At 36.4% G+C, this 17,250-nt stretch overlaps 1 long non-coding RNA gene across 1 annotated transcript in view; it reads left to right on the top strand.

Annotated features, from left to right (window-relative positions):
• The first annotated feature begins 10,830 nt into the window (after positions 1–10,830).
• The window catches only part of LOC138223134 (uncharacterized), a 35,834-nt gene continuing 29,414 nt past the window's right edge, over positions 10,831–17,250 (top strand). Inside the window, exons 1-2 of the long non-coding RNA XR_011181647.1 lie at positions 10,831–10,930; positions 12,092–12,188. This is a non-coding gene — a long non-coding RNA (uncharacterized lncRNA). The remainder of the gene's footprint in view (positions 10,931–12,091; positions 12,189–17,250) is intronic.

The following is a 17,250-nucleotide window of genomic DNA, read 5'->3' as shown; positions in this document are numbered from 1 at the left end:
AAATACCTTAAAAGGCTATGGTTTCATGTGTGGATATGACAACTAAAAAAATAAGAAAAACCCCACATCGTCTCACTTTACCGCACAGCAAATATCACATATTCCAGTAGTTGATATTCCAAAATACCTGTAGCTGTATACTGTTAAAAATGGCATTTCTGCATGGTTTCTCCTGGTTCCCTTTGTTTGTTTAGAAAGGATTTCAGAGGTATTAAGAACCTAGGAGCAAATGGATCATTTTACCAAGTTTCTTATCATTGTTGTAGAGCACTGAGCTAAGAATAAAAAAAAGGTCTTTTTGACATTCTCTATGTCAAATAGAAATCTTCTAATTGATTAAACAAACTATCGAATAGAAAGATTTAATTGGATTGATTCCAGTTCAGAATTCTTCATTTTGTAAGACTGAAAATGTCCTAATATTACAGAGATACTCACAATGGTGTATGCTCAAGCTGAAGCATGTTTCATCCCAGATGAGCAAATCAATGACTTACAATTTTTCAGAAATAGTACTGGTGTGGCTTGGGACAGGGAGTACATTATTTCTCTGAAGGAGATTTTTTATGTTGTTGTTTATCCCCTAATGCCTCTTAAAATCTGTGGGAGAGCAGTGTAGTAAGTTTGTAACTGATGGACATTGAAGAAGAAGAATTCTGGCAGGGTCGGGTTTCTAAATCAGAATTGTGATAACAGGCTCCCCACTGTCACTGTCAGTTAACACTGCAGGTGGAGGCAAGAGCCCAGGAGAAGAAAATAAATGCACAGAGAAGAATTCTTGCGGTGGAGAATCTCCATCTTCTTGGAAAAAAAAAGGCAGTGAGTCACAAGGGACATTGCAGATGCTCCTCCATCTGTCTCAGATCCATTAGGATAACAGGATCAATAAAAGGCACTGACCATTTGTAATGGCCATCATTTGCCATTTGTTCATTTATCACTTTTATAAATCCAGGGGAAGAGCAAGGTGATTTCCAGATTGCACCAATTAAAAGGTCACACAGTGCCTTGTAAAAGTATTCACCCCCTTGCAATGATGTCCCATTTTGTTGGAATTGCAAGTGATGCATACACTTTTTTTCTCACAGACTTTTTCAGCATTTTCACAGCAAACTTTATTAGAGAGTTAAACATCCTCCCCTTTCTAAACCTTGCAGGCAAGCAGTGGTATTGTTTCTCTGCTTCATGTAACAAATGGCATATATATATATTCAGGGGAGTGCTGGAAATAACATTAGAGTTTTTAGGGATTTCAGCTGATACCAAAAAGAAACTTTGACAGACCTACAGACCTTTTTTTATTGCCTGCAGGCACTGTTTTTGGTTATTGCCATTTCAGAGACCCATTACATTTTCTAGACCATTACATGACTAATATTCAATCAAGTATTTTTAGTCTTATTTTAAAGACTCAGACATACTCAATGATACCTCCAGAAATTATTTATTCAGGCATTGCACTAAGGTTTTTTTTTATTCTGGTCTTTACAATATGACAATATGACACAATCGAGCCAGACAAGTGTATATATTAGTCATGTTATGAGTAATGTTCCATATTTCTGTATTAAACTTTTTCTAAGGAGACCTAAGAAATTCTGGGCCAATGCTGGTTTCAGCCAGGGTACCAGGGCTTTTGCTAAACAGCCATAATGAAAAATTAGGGCTTTTGCTTTTCTACTCTTTTCTTTCTAAAATACTAGGGGCAAGGCAAGATTTTAAATTATTTCAAATCATGAGGACTTTGGGCTCAGCATGGTGACGCAGTGATTAGCATTACTGCCTCGCAGTGCTGGGGCCCTGGGTTCAATTCTAGACTGGGGCGCTGTCTGTGTGGAGTTTGTATGTTCTCCCCATGTTCATGTGGGATTCCTTTGGGTGCTCCAGTTTCCTCCCACAATCCAAAGACATACTGATAGGTTAACTGGCTTCTAATAAGAATTAGTCCTAGTGTGAGTGTGTGAGTTTCTATCTGTGTGAGCCCTGCAATGGGCTTGTGTTCCCTGCCTTGTGCCTGTTACTTGCCAGGATAGGCTCTGGCTCCCCAGTGACTCTATCATGGATACAGTGGTTAGAAAATTGATGGGTGAATGAGGTTTTGGAACCCTGCATGAGCAACAGTAAGACTGTTTGATTCGTCCAGTATTAAAAGCAAAACATATTGTGCCTTTCAAATAAATAACAAACTGCTATAACTGAGTGTGGTTGTAAAGTCGTGGAATGCCATGAAATACTGTAGTTAATGTAGTGAATAGTGAGAAAGATTCCAGTATAATATACACTGAGCTCCAAAAGAAAGAAAAATTATATATAAAAATGTAATTTGTGGCCCAAAAAAACAACAACAATTATGTGGAAAATAAAAAAAATCTTTATGATGTATTAACTACTATTTTCCTGTTTGGTTTTCAGCTGCTTATATTTCAACATTGTCATCTTTCTGATTCATAACATAATGTCCTAGGAGGCATGCACATTCTGATCAGCTGTTCGTGCAAAAGGATTCCAAAGCACTTTGCGGAAAGAAAAAAATAGTATACTCCGGTCCAACTACTCTCCTTACCGGAGTATACTATGTTTTCCCTTTTCTTCGCTCAGAGCGCCTCTAAACATAAACTCTCTTTGCGCGCACTTTTTTTCCTACTCGCTCTGCGACCAGTTTTTATTTTTCTCCCCGCTTCAGAGAGCGCATTCCACCCCCCATTTTATCTTTTTTTTTTTGCACATTCAAACAGAAGCCCTTTCGCCTCCCACGCTGACCTCACGCCAGTGTCTCCGTCCTCTTCCTCACAAGGATATCGCGCGGTTTCGAGGAAACCACATTGTTACAGTGGGCATTGAGGGAGCCTGGACTGGGGCTGTGGACACCAAGGTAACACTCCGACACTTTCAAACAGTCGACCTTTAATGACCTCGGTTTAACACGGAGAAAGGAAGAGCCTTGCAGTTCCAGACTGATTTTCATTCAAGATCTCCCATCCCATTACTAACAACGTCTAACCTCGTTACATATGTTTGTTCCCATAGTCTTTTTATTCCATATTCTTAGAGGTAGCCTCCGCACTCAACATAACAAATTCGCGACTGACAGCCAGACCCCGTTTTCGCTTATTCAAGTAACTATTATGACACTCGAATCGCAATCACATGATCAACCCGTTACCTTGCGCACCTTGTGCATGTCCTGTGTAGTGTGAAGACCATGCTCATCACGCTTGCAGCCTTACACTGACAGTGCCGCTGGCTAATAACAACTCATTAAAATAGTATGTTCCAGGTAGGGAAAAAGGAACAGCCAATGAACATGCAAAAAAATAAGAATAGTTCAGCCGCGCCTACATCAATAATATGATCCACTGTATGCATCATTATTATAGGAGCAAGAAGTGAGCATTTAAATTCAAGAATGCAAGCAAGGATGGTCTGGGACCTTAGCATTTAGTTGCAGTAGCAATGTCAGGTAGTGGTTTTGGCTCTAGACTTGTATAGTTTCAAATGCCATGCCAGGCACTGCTGTTGTGCCTTTTGAAGAATTTGCAGTACTGTATCTCACTTAGATTACTCAGTACAATACCCCACTGTGTAAATAAATACCAATATAAGCAACTTTGATTAAAATAACCTAATCAATATATCTTTGTGCCAAACAGCTCTTACAGTGGTAGAGGAGGAATATACATTGCAATTGGAAAAAAAAAACATTAGTTAGGAAAATAGGATTAAACCGTAAGCATGGATCTTAGATTTAAGACTATCTAGTTTATTTTTCTTAATAAGACTACTTGTCATATCTGTGACTGTCTCTGCCTGTGCCTGTTGCCAGAATCAATTGAAAAGTGAAATTTGACTTGCTATCAGTCCAAGCCTTAGAGCCCTGGCCACACCATCCTTTGGAAAAGAACAAATATTTAAACAAAGTGAAATGGAACTCAAAGGTCATGTGTGTTCTCAATATTGATATATTGTTGTACTGGAGTTAAAATGTACAGAAAAAGATGAATACAAGGAGATTGCTAGAACTTTCCAATTTATATTCCATGCATTTAATTTTCAGAAATTGTTCTCATCCTGATTTCAACTAACATTTATCCCTGTGCTACATTATATCCACCTTGATGAAATTTCAGGTTCCTAAAATGAAAAGACAATATTTAACCAACTTAATCTTCCATGTGATTGTGAAGCAACCAATTGTGAAACCTGGAAGAGTGAAAATTGTATGGTACAAGTTCTTTATTTGCCCCTATTTTTAAAAATGTAATAACAGCATTGGGGTTGTTTTCTATTAAAGGAATTATTATCACATTATTTCCACACTTATTATGATCAGTATGACATAAATATCTATAAATTGTATAGTGAAACAATGACAAAACCAATAATAATTGTTCAGAGAAACGTTTCTTAATAGTCATTGTAAAAAATAAGTTTTTAAACAAAAAAAATGTTTAAAATTTTTTTGAATATTTTTATATTCAGTGAATATTTTATATTTGGTGAATATTTATATTAATATTCATTCTAAATGAAAGACAGAATCATTAATTAATGTTAATAAAAACGGATATAATCTTCTTCCTGTGTGCTTAGCTGGATTTTAAATCCTAAAAGATCTGACAACATCGTTACCTACTTGTAGATCTCAGTAGCTAAGCATGGGACTGGACAGTACTGGGATTGTGCAGTATTTTAATTCAAATGGTGAAGCAATTTCTCAGATTTCTATCTGATCTGCAGTAGAGCTGCTGTTGCATTATGGCTTCTGGGCATCACTCAGCTGGATACTGCTTCTCCAAACTACTGTAGATCCCCTCCTGTACGTAAAAGAGTTTGGAATGAAAAGTGTTATATAAATTCAAGGAATTATTTAAAAATTCTCTTGACCCCTTATAACACGTACAGTAATTCATAACATACTTCCCTGTTACCTTCTGCTTTCCTTTACAAAATTCCTTAAAGTAGGAAACATTCTGGAGATAGTAGCTTACATGTATTCCTCTCAGCACATTCTGTATTTTTTTAGCTTGCTCCTAAGGGAAGAGGATAGCCAGGAAAACAAAGGGAAACGGTGATAGATTTGTCAAATTAAAAATATCCGTGAGTCCTCAAATACTTTCAGGAGACCAAACTGAATTCCGCTCAAGCTCCCTAGAATTCTTCAGGCCAGCACTTGACAAATGAAACAGTCAGAGGCCTGTGCAGCTTAGCTTCAGTAAAAAGGAGGTAAATCATTTTGATTGCACATTAAAATGGTAAATATGCCAGAGATATGAACTCTCGTAGCTCACACCTCAGAACCTGCATCCATTTAAAAATGCCGTTTATTTTTCTCTCAATGTTGGTCATAAGGTTTGCTTAATATTACTTTCATGTAACCCTCATTATGCAGTCTTTTTAGAGCCAATCTGTCTGTGTCAGGAACGCGGCAGTAAGCCTGCCTCTCAGTATGAGGAAAATTGTTTTCTAGTAACTGATGACCTCTGGTTAGCAGTTTGCCTTTTCCCAGCACATCAAAGCTCTCAGCCAGAGTTGCCACAGCCAGTGCTCTGCGCAGTGACTGCATGAGACACAAAATCCACTTGGCATTCACACTGGCTCGCTTTGTTGCGTACAAGCTGGGCACTGTTTTTCTTTTGGGTGAAGAGACCCTTTCTCTTGGCGCGCTCTCTCGTATGCTAATTTCAAACGATTAATTTTCAGGAGGGCATCATGGATGTTATGTATATGTTTGCCCAGGGGTCGTTTGTAATATCGGAGCTTAGAGGCTTTTGTTTTGAATCATAATCCAGTGAACATCTACATTTTACACATACAGCAGGTTTGTTTTTTGGGTTGATTTCAGTTTTAACTTGTACGTTTGAGACCTACACTAGAATCAAGTGGACTGAAAATCTCTTCTGAAACAGAAACAGTTTATCAGATTATTCTAGATAAAATCACAAACTTTAAGGAAGTTTATAACACTACTTGATGACATTATTGAGCTGTAGGTACAGTAGAAAATTATATATTTAGGCAGGTGAGTAATTATGACAAAATAACTTTTATATTTTTTATCTATTGAGGATGCATCCAATAAACAAATAAAATTCTGAGATACTGTATAGCCCATGTATTAGATGCTAGCATACAGAATCTTGTATGAGCAGTAAAAGAAAGACAATGATGAGTGGTTGATATTTTACGGATTTATTTGAAGGAAATACTTCCCCATGGAATTTATTTAATTGCTCGTGTTTTTGGAAGCAATTAGAGTAATGGGAATCCTATTTACAGTAAATGATGGATTTAAAGTGTTCATTTGGTATTGCAGCAACAGTGGCACCATTATTTAGAAAAGCGAGGTGGAGAACTAATTTTGTTTGTGCCAGTTTATTTCAAATTTTGGTTGGGTGAAGTTTGTATGAGCTAGTCCTGTTAATATAATATAATGTACTTGATTTATGTTTTTATGCAACAGATCTTTGTTTTAGAAATGAAAATGAAAGTTACCCATTAAATAACATATTCATTGTCAGCAGAAGAATGACAGAAAAAAAAACTAATGGTGTACTTTATTTTGGTTATTTTCAGGGAAATCAAAAACAGTTATATTTTAGGCCATGCCTGAGGCATTATATTTCAAGTGCACAATATTCTCTTGTCTGTTATATTTTAAAATGTCAAAGTGTTGTCATGGTAATTCTAATTAAAGAAGCAGATAGAGAGAATGGCAAAATTACTGTATATTATTTATATTTGCAAAGAGAAATCACCATGATGTCTGATCTGTACAGTGTGTGAGAAGGGAAAGCAAGAGACAGAAGCAGTGGGAATGCTTACTGTTACTTTTCATTTTTAAGCTAAAGCTTTATTTAGCAGATTTAATACAATATTAAGGAAGACTGCTATGAATTATGTGTGGGAAGGACATTCCTACAGAAAGACAATGTTATAATAATAATAATAATAATTGCTTACACTTATATAGCGCTTTTCTGGACACTCCACTCAAAGCACTTGACAGGTAATGGGGACTCCCCTCCACCACCACCAGTGTGCAGCCCCACCTGGATGATGCGACGGCAGCCATAGTGCGCCAGAACGCTCCCCACACATCAGCTATCAGTGGGGAGGAGAGCAGAGTGATGAAGCCAATTCATAGAGGGGGATTATTAGGAGGCCATGATGGGGTAAAGGCCAGGGGGGAAATTTGGCCAGGACACCGGGGTTCCACCCCTACTCTTTTCGAAAAGCGCCCTGGGATTTTTAATGACCACAGAGAGTCAGGACCTCGGTTTTACGTCTCATCCGAAGGACGGCGCCTGTTTACAGTATAGTGTCCCCGTCACTATACTGGGGCATTAGGACCCACATGGACCGCAGGATGAGCGCCCCCTGCTGGCCCCACTAACACCTCTTCCATGTTGTTCATTAGCCTTAGATGAACAGTCACCCCTTTCTTCTTTCAAAAATGCGAGCGTGCTGTTACCCTCATAGAATAAAAGTTTATTTCAGTACCAAGGATAAAAAGGCAGAATAAATGACACGTCGTTGGAGGAGCTAGACTATTAATAACTAATTTTGGGGTGTCAGTTTTAGGAGCAACAAAATCTTCAAAATAAACAGATTGAGATACGTTTATCTGTGGAGGAGTTGTGATACCATTCACCAGACTATTTTAATTCGCTACATTTAGTCTGTAAAAACATCTAACCTCTTGGTTACTCATAGGAGGGGATTGCCCTTAGTAAGACAGTCTTGTGGTATGAATTACTTACATTTCTGTTGGGAAATTAAAGTTGGCTAAACTCTGCATTATTTATACTTGATTAAGCAAAGGTTTAATCCATGAATGGCAATTTTGTGTTATAGCCTGGAATTAAAATGAATTACAATATGGTTATGATTTGTCTACACATCCTACCCCTTAACGTCAGCATGAATCAATATTCTAGAAATGCCTAGAAAATGAATAAAAAATTAAACCTGAAAAAACCTTGGTTGGATAAGTGTCCACCCCCACTTGTAATAGCAATCCTAATTTAACTCGGGTGTAACCAATCACCTTCAAAATCACACACCTAGTGATTTTTCCCAATAGAAACAGTTTTCTTCTTAAGAATATTGTGGAGTATGATGCAGAGGTGAGAGGAAAAAATAATCCTGATTTAAATGCAAGAAACTCTGGAGCAAAAAGTGGTACAGACTTTCTATTATATAAGATTCAGAACATATACATAACATAGATCAGATCTTTTTAAACAAAAGAAATATGATTTTTAAAAAATGAATTAAAGATGACTAAAGAAACGTTTTTGTAGGGTGATTCTTTCATGTCTTTTGTTATTCTTTTGTCTATTTCTAAAAAGTAAAACGTGCCTCAGAAACATGAGATCACGTACACATAAAAATATGTAACTGTGTGACTATCAACAATAGCTTCATTTAAAACTGTTATGTGGGCTTTTTGATTAAATTACTTTTCAGCAGTACACAGAAAAGATGTGCATGTTGTCAAAGAAAATAAGGAACTTGAGAAACTGTATAAAATTTACAATGAACAGCATCGTATATCTTTTTTGCAAAGGTCTCAGAGAATTGCTATCTCTCACAATCAGTAAGTGCAGTTTGAGTATGTAGCACCCGGCAGTATTCAACAGCCCATTGCCATCAGTCTTCATTCAGGTTGCAGTTCAGTTAAACCATGCACAGGTGTTCCTTTTTCTCACTGAGCCTTTGTTGCTCCCAGTGCAAAACGTTACTTGCATTCTTCCAACGTCATGCTCTTTATAAGTATCTACCTATTCCCGAAGGCTCTCAGTGAAAACCTTCTGAATTATTAACATTTTTGCTTGTTTTGCCCTTGATGAGTTTACAGCCCGTGCTCTATTGAAATGTTACATTCTTTAAATTATGCTATTTTTTTTTCTTCAAAACCAGATAGTTCATGTGTCCTAAGCTTGGCACTAGCTTCAATAAAAGCCAGTGATTTAGAAATAACTGCCTGCCAGATGTCAATTGTTTTTTAGAGCAACGAGTGTTGTTATTTTGTCTCTTGGAAACCCGGCACAGCTTCCTTTAAACTGAGCTAAAAAAAATGTTTTTACGTTGCTTGCCTCATATTTATGAAAATCACTGTACTCAGAAATTGGTGATGGAACAATCACAAGAATGAATCCAGGATGAGTTTTTTTTTTCATAAAAGCACAGGATCTTTCAATGGTTGTATCTAAATATACCATTTTGGAGTCATTTTGGTGAAATTCCTTTCGCCGACAACTCATTTTATTTATACAAATATAGATTTCTCTCATCCAACTTCTTGTATTACAATAAACCATGTAGCACGATACTACTTGAAGAAGTAGTCACTATCTGCTTATGAACAAATATCCTGGTTTGAATAAGGACTTCGACCCAAACTGTTTCACTGCAGTGCAATCGCTTTCTTGATTTAAATCTTCCTAAACATGCAGCCAGCAAGATATTTTTGTTGGATAAGGAAAGATGCTTGCTGTAAGATCCTAGGGAAGGATTATACATGCAGTTTCATGAACCTTTTGTAAAAGTGGCCTTATTGATCTTTATAGGGACATCTTTTTCAAGTTATCATTTATACTACCGATTTAAAATAGTTTTTAGTTGTATTACATCTGAGCTGCACAAGTGATCAGTGCTGAAACCTTGATATTTGCAGTTCCTAAAAAAACCCCTCTCTGGTCCTCTAAGGCGTCACAGCCTCAGTTCCTTCAAAAGTCTTCAAAATGGAAAACGAAATGGAAGTAGAAGCAGCCAGAGCTCGGAAGCAGGAGGATGCTGTGGTTCAGTGGGAAGAGAGTGAGGCTACTGCTGCCCATCCATCCATATCTTCCACCTCCACCTAGTAAAAGGCAACAGACAAGCTTTCTTTTATGTCCAGTCCTTGAATGCAAGATGTCTCCACCTTTATGGTAAATGCACAGTTGTAGATTTAAATTTACTTTCTTACCTGTTATGACTGTGCTGTTATAAACCTAAGTACAATACAGTAGTACTGCATTTATTACAGTAGTAAAAGCAAGGTGTAAAAAGTAAGGTCAATGCTCTCTTCTAAGTATGAAAAACTGTAAAAACAAAAGCTTACAAAGTCTGTAATACCATGAAATCTAAGATGATCTAATTGATTTGCTCAGCAAGAACTTGAATTACTGTATATGTGGAAAACAAAGCTTTGTTTTAAATGTACCCTATTCATCCATCCATGTTCTGATTGCTTCATTCAATGTTCGGTTGCAGGGGAGCTGGAGCCTGTCTTGGCAAGAGGGGGTGCAACAGTACAGACACAAACAGAAACACGCACACACTCACAACAGGGGCATTTTTCTTGGAAGCCAATTAACTTACAGTACTAGTATGTCTTTGGACTGTAGGAGGAAACCGGAGCACTTGGAGGAATTCCATGTGAACATGGGGAGAATATACTGTACAAATCCCACGCAGACAGCACCCCAGGTCCAGAGAAGAACCTAGGGCCCCAGTAGTAATGTTAACCAGTGTGCCACCATGCTGCCTGTTACATTATTCATTTTCATTAAAAATACTGCCACAAATACAAAGGAAGTCACCATTGCAACCAATTAATTTCCTATACTGCTGGTAAGTTCTCTGCCTCTAAAGTCCTCAGTATACCCAGTAATGTATATCAGCCCTTTTGCTCCAAGTTGCAGTGCAGTATCACATGCAGTCAGACCACAGTTTTGAACCACCACTACAGGTACTGTACATCTCTGTGCCCCCAAGCAGCATAGTCTAGACCAGAGCTAAACTTGTTCTTCTTCCGTTCTGCTCCATTCCAGAATCTTGCTACAATCAGCTACTTAATGAATTAACAATCAGGAGGGTCAATCCATATTCTGCATTCTTTAATATTATGCACCGGATGCCCCATCATGAAAGATCATGGAGAGAGGTGAGTAATTACTTCACCAAAGGAATTAAGGTTACATTTTAAATAGGTCAGATTGTACAAGCCCAGTGTGTGATTTAGAGTAGTTATGGCACTGGGGCTAACAACCCTACTCTTATTATCCATGCAATCAAATATCTTTAATGTCTTTAATGAAGAAATGTCACGTATTTTATTTCTGCAAGGTTGGAGTCAATTTTTGTCAAACATATTCCTAGAGCTGTTGAATTCAATTTGTGCAGATTTATTATTTTCTCTAAATTTAGTTAAGTGGCTTACTGCTGTGGCCCAACAGTGTAACATTTTAAATCTGAGAACAGAGGCAGCAATATTTTATTTTTAGGAGAAATGAGCTGTCAATCAATTTCTACGATTTTTAGGCTTGTAAAATCAAACTTAAATGAAGCTCATTGAAAATGTTTTTAGACTATATATATTTTTTAATAATGTTGTGTCCCATTTTTCCCATTTGACTTTCATAAATAATGAACTTTGACTAATGTATGTTGACTGAGGAAAAATAATGTTTCATAAGGAATAAAGATTTTCAACAATCAGATGCTTTGTGAATGTTGAATATTAAGTAAAATAGGTTTGAATTTAACCTGCTTGGCTAAGGGGTAGTTTCCTGGCTGTAGGATGAGGAGGCTCGAACCCCATTCAGAGAGAGGAGTTAACCATGAGTGAAGGTGGAGATGTGGTGGGGGTGGGATGAATGCAACACAAATGTGAGAAATGATGTGTACATGTTATACAATATATATAGCAAAAGTCAGTAATGACTGTGATTTTAAACAGATGGATGAGATTGGCTTTGTCTGTCGTTATAACTTTGCAGAGAGAATGAATATAAACATAAAGGCATAGTATAGAAATTCAGGTGGGTAGCTGCGTCCGCATGCGTGGACTGCAAAGGAACAAGTAATACGTTTATTCCTTGCTGAAAAGAGAAGAAAGAAAACACAACGTTTCGGCCGTGGAGCCTTCTTCAGGTGAAGTTCACAGGGAACACTGATGTCACTGTGAAGAAATCCCAGCAGTGCTTATAGAGTATGTCTTGAGAAAACTGACATCCTTTGGAATCCTAAAAAATAATTCTATCAACATTTTAGAACTTTCATTGAAAGTATTTGAACCTTTTCTTTTATCTGTTAATTCACTCAGCCAAAAAGACAAAAGCTGCTTTCAAAATGTTGTGATCCTCAACTCTCAAACCAACAGTAAGATCCCTGGCAGAACTTGATGTCCATCAGATCCTGAGGTAGGCTTAAACTGTACCATCATTGAAGACTCATCCCATATTCTTCGTTAGTTTTTTTAACTTTTGTCTTCAAGAAGAAATTTTCACTGTCCACAGTGTGAGATAAAACAGAAAAGAATGTAGCTTTATTCCAGAGGCCTTCAGGCTAACAAAAATGTGTAAAGTAGTTTCATCAATATGATCTCTTTCAGCTAAAGCCCCTCTGCAAATGTGCATGGACTGCACTTTAATACTTTCTTAAATATCTAATGGATTGATTATTTTATTTTGTAATATAGGTCAGAGTCCTTACAATGCAGATGCACTTTGTTACTTGCGTAATCATTTTAATGACCTTTTGCTGTTTTTATTTTTCTTAGAAATGTTGTAATACCACTTTTTTATCAGTTCAGTTTAGAATATATATTATATGTTGCTCTGCTTGCTGCTTACATTGTCCCCCTTTGGGGTGAATAAAGTATTTTGAATAGAATTTATAAAAAGTAAAACTATTAGTCTAAAACTAAGGATGCTTTTGTTATCTGTTACCTGTTCCCTGCAATTCACTGTTCTCTCTGGTTAATATGTTCTGGAACTGGTCATTTGCAAGTAAGGTTGTAATATAAACCATGTTACTTATTTTAATCATGATCCATCTGTTTCTCTCATCTCATACCCATTCATGATGCAAGCCTAAAGTCAAATGAAATGTTGCAAATAAAATATTAATGGCATGCTCATTAGAACTACAGTATACTACATTTGGTGTGAATTAACAAAGCAGTGTTTAAAAAAGTATAGCTAATTGTATATGCACAATGAAGAGAAAAAAATAACCTGTGTTTCACATACAGTATATTTATTCTAATGGTTCTTGAATTATACTTGTGTAACTCAGAAGGTATTAGGCAGCGTTTGAGTAGGAGGGGGTTCTTTGATGGACCATATTAAACAAAACAGTTTCTTTTGTTACAGGGATAGAAAAATCATCACATTTTTACATAATTCTGCAGAATTGAAAAGGTTTGATTAAATCAAATTTAAATGTAATGGATTCACTGGCTAACAAGAAGGTTTTGAAATGGTTTTCAAATGTGCAGACCAGACCAGCATCTTGTTTGTAGCATGACCATACCTTTTGCCCCACAAATCTAAACATACCAGTTTTAAAAAAAAACTCTTTATGAGTCTTTGTGCATGAGAAGTGTTAAACCCAGGAAGAAAAAAGGTCTTTGGAATCACTGTAGGCTGACACTACTTGTAATCACCTTAGACCTACTCCACTAAACTCTCTTTCCACTACAAGGCTTCTCATTTTTCGTACCATCCTGTAAATCTAAAATGACACCACAAGTAGCTGATCTGCTGTCATTGCTGCAGGTTTTATTTGACATTTCTGTATAAATGTTTAGAAAATGTATTTGAGAAAGGCTGCCATGTGCCTGCAGATCACATATGAACCCATTGATACTGATCTAGTGAAATGTAAAATCATAAGGAGCTAATTCTTTAATAGTTGTAGAGACAATAGTTTTATTCACAACATTATCTATTCACAATCATACACACACACCATTGTTTAAAATATTTTTTTCACACTTCAAGGTCACAGTGAAAGCTATAAGTATATTTTAATGTAACAAATTGGATTTACTATAATGGTAAATGAAACTAGTGCTGTAACCATTCTCCTAATTATGTTATTTAAAGAATATTACAGGAGAAACAAAAAGGTACTAGCTAGAATATTTGAATATGAGAAATGCAATACCAGAAGAAAACAAGTTGACTAAATAATTATTCTTTAATTACTGTACAGTTTTTTACTATGAGAAGGAAAACACAGGTATATGAATTTGAATTATGATAAATATCAGCTTAAGACTGAGTTGTTTACAACTGTTTAATACATTTTCTGTGTTGCGTTGAAATTTGAGTAAGATCAATATTACTCTTTGTATATCTTTGGAATAAAGCATAAAAAGCAGCATATTCAGTGGAAAGCAAAGATGAGAGGAGGAGAGAGGGAAAGAAAGAAACTGTAAAAAACACGCTTTCCTTCAGTAGAAATTGCATCAGGTGAGACACCTGAATGAAGGCTGTTCTGAAACTCAGAAATTGGTACAATAAAATTGGTTCAATACCAATTAGAAATCTTATTTGATTTTTTAAACAGAAAACTATACTCAAATGGAGCAAAAACCAGCAAACGCAGACTTCCTCAGGTCTAGGGTTGGGAACCACTGATATAATTCTTTAGTTTAGTCCTAATCATCATTTCCATAACATTACATACAGTATAACAGATGTACAGTAAGACAGGTAATGGTTTATTCGAATGTTGGCTTCATAATCCTATCATAACTCTTACACAATATATTACAATGACATGCACAAATGACATAATGTGTGCATTAGAGGTCGTTACATTTTTGCATCATTTATAGCACTTTGTACGATGTGATAATAAAGCAAATGTCATTACCTCTCATGTACACATGATGTCATTTGTGCATGTCCCTATCTCTATGTGCATGTCTGCTCTAATAGTCTACAATAACCACTTCCTCTTTTCTTATGTAATGAAATCAGGAATGTATGTGTACTACATTATAATTAATATCTGAATTTGGTAGTCTGCAGGGCACCCTAACACTATGTCTTTTAAAACTGTTTTTATAAGGCTGACATATGTGGTGTCTGAGACACTTGATTCGTCTGGGCTAACTTCTTTAGCATTAATGTATAATGCTATGCCTCCACCCCAATTTTCTTTCCTGTCTCTTTTGGAATCCTGTATTTTCAGTAATGTTGCCTTCATTGCCAGTGCACACTGTAGCCAACGCCATGATTCAGTGATTCCAATTATATTGTAATCCCCTGCTAATGGAACTCTCCATTTTTTGCTTTGACATCATTCACCCTTTTGCTTTGTTGCCTGCAAAGTAAGTCAAAGGTCAACCTTAATTGAGCTGAGACAGATATTGCAAAGTGTTTCTGAAGTATGTTTGCTTACACTGGGACTGTACCTGAGCCCTAAATCACAGTTGTGTGCAGTGTTTGTGCCTCCCTTGTGTTAAAACAGTTACGGTATTATTCAAGTCAAAGTCAAAGGTTTAATGCTACATTAAGAAATAGAAACAATACCCATAGTAATGGAGTATCTATCATGTATAAATGAAAAAATACCTCCTGAAAATTCATGCATCCTCAAATATCCAAAATATTCTAAAATATGTCTCATTTTTCTAAAAAAAACATCTCTCATTTTCTGCAAGAAAGAGTGCATTCTCTAATCTGTCATTTATTTTTTTGACTAAATTCATTCAGGTGACATGCATTGCTCTTTGCCATTTCAGAGATGTTGAATTTAAAGTGGTAAAACAAATTGTCTAAAATGGTGGGAGGTGGAAGGTGTATGTGGATTTAAAAAAAGGCAAAAAGTCAGACACTGACAGTGGCAAAAGTCTATTTTTAATGCATTATGCTGATATATCCTATTTTAAATTCAATGGGGGGCGGTTAGCTCTGCTGGCTTTGAACTCAAGAGATGCAGCTGGTAATTCAAGGGTATGGATTTTCATCCCCATCTGCTCCAATGAGGTTGGCAGTTGGACACGCCATCCTTAACTGCCTTAAATTAAAGTATTACACGCTGATCGGTAACACACGTCTTCCCATCTCGATTCCCTGTAAAACAACACATTAGGGCAAAGAATACTGCCTTATCTTAATTTCCATTCAGCTTTCACGTACAGTTCTTCAAAGAAGCATAAACTGCATTTACAATGACTTTGACTGTTTGTAGTACGGTCTACTGGAGTTGGCATAGGCTCATTAACTCATTTTAATTCATGATCCACTCCAAATCTAAACCCAGATCAAAGTTATTAAAAGACTATTAATCTAATATTGGAAACCCTAGGAATCTTAAGGTGGCTGTTTCTTATGTGAAGCTCTGGAACTGTTGCTCTCAACAAATAATGTTATTACATGCTGTACACACATACATAAATCACACATAACGGAATACGTTTTGTGGGTTAATAAAACATTTTGGAATAAATGTAGAACATGTTTAATGCACCTGAAAACAAGCAGCCTTGATACATTGACTCTCAGACATTTCTCAGCTAGTATAGAGGAGATAGCAGCAGCTGAACAACATTTGTAGCAGTTCATCTGATTGTGAGGCAGAATGACAAAGCCTGAAGCTCACCGTCGTTCCAGTTTTTATTTCTGACGATACAATATGTTCACTATTTCTCCTGTTTGTTGTCATGTTTTTAAAAAAGAGGCAATTTAATTTTTCGCAGCTGTGTGTATAGATAGCAGAAGGTAAAGTGAACTCCTTTGCTAGAGCAGCATTTTCTCTTGGCATTATTATGTGTCAAAAGATAGTATGGCTACAATTCTGGCTCCAGGAAATGAATCCAACAACATTTCTTTGTGACTTTTCCAGATAATCCTTCTGCTTTAAAAACCATCCTGCTCTAAAAATAAAAAAATCATACTTTTGAAAAGAAAGAATGCCTCTAATGTATTTGCTTCCATTGCCCTGTTTAATGTAGCCAATGTGTTCTCTACATGCCTTTGTGCAGTGAGAGGTTGGGCTACAGGGTATGTGATCAAAAATAGTAGCATTTTACACATCTTTTCCCTTTTAAATAATCCACAAAGTTCCTAGGAGAAGCATTGCTTTTGAAAGTAGAATATATTCCTTGTAAAGAAAAAACATAAGAAACATAAAGAGAAGAATATCAAACTTACCAGCTCTGGGTGTTGTATAAATTCCTTTATTTCCTTCATTTTTTATGTAATGTGGGAAACAAAATGCCTGAGCTAGTTTACATTAACTGGGAACTATTAGCTCTGTGATATTTGTGATCACAAAATCTCCCAGAATGTTTGTGACAGGTATGAAACAAATTAGACATTTAAGCATCATTTTATCAGAAATGTCAACGGATTCCCCAAAATGTCTTACTAGATGTATAATGGAGAACATTATGTATGATTCCTTAAAATGTTTTGCAGATAGACCAGAAAGGTGAAAAGTGACTTAAGTACTAAAACAACACAA

This window comes from Lepisosteus oculatus, chromosome 15 (assembly GCF_040954835.1).
Source record: "Lepisosteus oculatus isolate fLepOcu1 chromosome 15, fLepOcu1.hap2, whole genome shotgun sequence".
Taxonomy (NCBI): Eukaryota; Metazoa; Chordata; class Actinopteri; order Semionotiformes; family Lepisosteidae; genus Lepisosteus; species Lepisosteus oculatus.
This window is presented reverse-complemented; position numbering and strand designations above follow the sequence as displayed.